The 3877-nt window shown below is 50.6% G+C and overlaps 1 long non-coding RNA gene across 10 annotated transcripts; it reads right to left on the bottom strand.

The window, feature by feature from the left end:
• Positions 1-853: 853 nt before the first annotated feature.
• Positions 854-3621, bottom strand: LOC127915565 (uncharacterized). Of its 10 annotated transcripts, none has more exons than XR_008091347.1 (4): positions 3365-3621; positions 1847-1912; positions 1319-1450; positions 854-988 (listed from the first exon to the last, which is right to left on the bottom strand). It is a non-coding gene; the product is annotated as an uncharacterized LOC127915565 (long non-coding RNA). The 10 variants fall into 10 exon arrangements; XR_008091351.1 differs by having other exon boundaries at positions 935-1054; positions 1385-1450; XR_008091353.1 differs by lacking the exon at positions 854-988 and adding an exon at positions 1138-1252 and having other exon boundaries at positions 1385-1450.
• Positions 3622-3877: the final 256 nt, after the last annotated feature.

The raw sequence follows: 3877 nt of genomic DNA, 5'->3' as shown, positions 1-3877 counted from the left end.
CCAAAGGGAGGGCGGGGGCCTTGTAGGCATCCCGGAAGTTGGAGTAGCAGAGTTGAATGGTCGAGTGTTTTAGCAGTGTGAGTACTTGCCAGCAGCATACAACCCTGCATACCACTGCTGGCTTGCTTCTGAAGCCAGATTGGTACTGTTCAGTCCCTGGATGGGAGACCAGATGCTGCTGGAAGTGGTGTTGAAGGGCCAGTAGGAGGCACTCTTTCCTCGGGTCTAAAATAAATATCCCAATTCCCCCTGCATAGTGTCCTAAACGGGTGTCCTGACTCTCTTAGGTCATTAAAGATCCCATGGCACTTATCGTAAGGGTGTTAACCCTGGTGTCCTGGCTAAATTCCCAATTTGGCCCTCAAAACCATCACCTAATAATCCCCAGTTTACAAATTGGCTCATTCATCCCCCTCCTCTCCCTTGTAACTATTCCCCAGGTCATTGCTGTAAATGAGAACGTCTCAGTCAACTTACCTGGTAAAATAACAGATACATTTAAAAAATAATACTGTGGTGAACTTCAGTAGCGTTTTCCTCAAATTTGCTTTTGCTAAAATCCCCAGTTAAAATAAATGTGGGACATTTGGTTTCCAGTTTGCCTAAAGCCCAGTAACGTTCTTTGAGGTCCGTCGTGGCTTGAGGGTGAATATACACGGCTTGACTAGAACCAATATACTCAGTCAGTTAGGAAAGCTAAGGCTAGCTTTTTCAAACAGAAATGTGCATCCTGCAACACTAATTCCAAAAAGTTCTGGGACACTATAAAGTCCATGGAGAATAAGAGCACCTCCTCCCAGCTGTCCACTGCTCTGAGGCTAGGAAACACTGTAAAGTCCATGGAGAATAAGAGCACCTCCTCCCAGCTGCCCACTGCTCTGAGGCTAGGAAACACTGTAAAGTCCATGGAGAATAAGAGCACCTCCTCCCAGCTGCCCACTGCTCTGAGGCTAGGAAACACTGTAAAGTCCATGGAGAATAAGAGCACCTCCTCCCAGCTGCCCACTGCACTGAGGCTAGGAAACACTGTAAAGTCCATGGAGAATAAGAGCACCTCCTCCCAGCTGCTCACTGCTCTGAGGCTAGGAAACACTGTAAAGTCCATGGAGAATAAGAGAACCTCCTCCCAGCTTCCCACTGCACTGAGGCTAGGAAACACTGTAAAGTCCATGGAGAATAAGAGCACCTCCTCCCAGCTGTCCACTGCTCTGAGGCTAGGAAACACTGTAAAGTCCATGGAGAATAAGAGCACCTCCTCCCAGCTGCCCACTGCTCTGAGGCTAGGAAACACTGTAAAGTCCATGGAGAATAAGAGAACCTCCTCCCAGCTGTCCACTGCACTGAGGCTAGGAAACACTGTAAAGTCCATGGAGAATAAGAGCACCTCCTCCCAGCTGCCCACTGCACTGAGGCTAGGAAACACTGTAAAGTCCATGGAGAATAAGAGCACCTCCTCCCAGCTGCCCACTGCACTGAGGCTAGGAAACACTGTAAAGTCCATGGAGAATAAGAGAACCTCCTCCCAGCTTCCCACTGCACTGAGGCTAGGAAACACTGTAAAGTCCATGGAGAATAAGAGCACCTCCTCCCAGCTGTCCACTGCTCTGAGGCTAGGAAACACTGTAAAGTCCATGGAGAATAAGAGAACCTCCTCCCAGCTGTCCACTGCACTGAGGCTAGGAAACACTGTAAAGTCCATGGAGAATAAGAGCACCTCCTCCCAGCTGCCCACTGCACTGAGGCTAGGAAACACTGTAAAGTCCATGGAGAATAAGAGAACCTCCTCCCAGCTGCTCACTGCTCTGAGGCTAGGAAACACTGTAAAGTCCATGGAGAATAAGAGCACCTCCTCCCAGCTGCCCACTGCACTGAGGCTAGGAAACACTGTAAAGTCCATGGAGAATAAGAGCACCTCCTCCCAGCTGCCCACTGCACTGAGGCTAGGAAACACTGTAAAGTCCATGGAGAATAAGAGAACCTCCTCCCAGCTGCTCACTGCTCTGAGGCTAGGAAACACTGTAAAGTCCATGGAGAATAAGAGAACCTCCTCCCAGCTGCTCACTGCTCTGAGGCTAGGAAACACTGTAAAGTCCATGGAGAATAAGAGCACCTCCTCCCAGCTGCCCACTGCACTGAGGCTAGGAAACACTGTAAAGTCCGTGGAGAATAAGAGCACCTCCTCCCAGCTGTCCACTGCTCTGAGGCTAGGAAACACTGTAAAGTCCATGGAGAATAAGAGCACCTCCTCCCAGCTGTCCACTGCTCTGAGGCTAGGAAACACTGTAAAGTCCATGGAGAATAAGAGCACCTCCTCCCAGCTGCCCACTGCTCTGAGGCTAGGAAACACTGTAAAGTCCATGGAGAATAAGAGCACCTCCTCCCAGCTGCCCACTGCTCTGAGGCTAGGAAACACTGTAAAGTCCATGGAGAATAAGAGCACCTCCTCCCAGCTGCCCACTGCTCTGAGGCTAGGAAACACTGTAAAGTCCATGGAGAATAAGAGCACCTCCTCCCAGCTGCCCACTGCACTGAGGCTAGGAAACACTGTAAAGTCCATGGAGAATAAGAGCACCTCCTCCCAGCTGCCCACTGCTCTGAGGCTAGGAAACACTGTAAAGTCCATGGAGAATAAGAGAACCTCCTCCCAGCTTCCCACTGCACTGAGGCTAGGAAACACTGTAAAGTCCATGGAGAATAAGAGCACCTCCTCCCAGCTGTCCACTGCTCTGAGGCTAGGAAACACTGTAAAGTCCATGGAGAATAAGAGCACCTCCTCCCAGCTGCCCACTGCTCTGAGGCTAGGAAACACTGTAAAGTCCATGGAGAATAAGAGAACCTCCTCCCAGCTGCCCACTGCACTGAGGCTAGGAAACACTGTAAAGTCCATGGAGAATAAGAGCACCTCCTCCCAGCTGCCCACTGCTCTGAGGCTAGGAAACACTGTAAAGTCCATGGAGAATAAGAGAACCTCCTCCCAGCTTCCCACTGCACTGAGGCTAGGAAACACTGTAAAGTCCATGGAGAATAAGAGCACCTCCTCCCAGCTGTCCACTGCTCTGAGGCTAGGAAACACTGTAAAGTCCATGGAGAATAAGAGCACCTCCTCCCAGCTGCCCACTGCTCTGAGGCTAGGAAACACTGTAAAGTCCATGGAGAATAAGAGAACCTCCTCCCAGCTGTCCACTGCACTGAGGCTAGGAAACACTGTAAAGTCCATGGAGAATAAGAGCACCTCCTCCCAGCTGCCCACTGCACTGAGGCTAGGAAACACTGTAAAGTCCATGGAGAATAAGAGAACCTCCTCCCAGCTGCTCACTGCTCTGAGGCTAGGAAACACTGTAAAGTCCATGGAGAATAAGAGCACCTCCTCCCAGCTGCCCACTGCACTGAGGCTAGGAAACACTGTAAAGTCCATGGAGAATAAGAGCACCTCCTCCCAGCTGCCCACTGCACTGAGGCTAGGAAACACTGTAAAGTCCATGGAGAATAAGAGCACCTCCTCCCAGCTGCCCACTGCACTGAGGCTAGGAAACACTGTAAAGTCCATGGAGAATAAGAGCACCTCCTCCCAGCTGCCCACTGCACTGAGGCTAGGAAACACTGTAAAGTCCATGGAGAATAAGAGAACCTCCTCCCAGCTGCTCACTGCTCTGAGGCTAGGAAACACTGTAAAGTCCATGGAGAATAAGAGCACCTCCTCCCAGCTGCCCACTGCACTGAGGCTAGGAAACACTGTAAAGTCCGTGGAGAATAAGAGCACCTCCTCCCAGCTGTCCACTGCTCTGAGGCTAGGAAACACTGTAAAGTCCATGGAGAATAAGAACACCTCCTCCCAGCTGTCCACTGCACTGAGGCTAGGAAACACTGTAAAGTCCAT

This window comes from Oncorhynchus keta, chromosome 35, assembly GCF_023373465.1.
Source record: "Oncorhynchus keta strain PuntledgeMale-10-30-2019 chromosome 35, Oket_V2, whole genome shotgun sequence".
Taxonomy (NCBI): Eukaryota; Metazoa; Chordata; class Actinopteri; order Salmoniformes; family Salmonidae; genus Oncorhynchus; species Oncorhynchus keta.
This window is presented reverse-complemented; position numbering and strand designations above follow the sequence as displayed.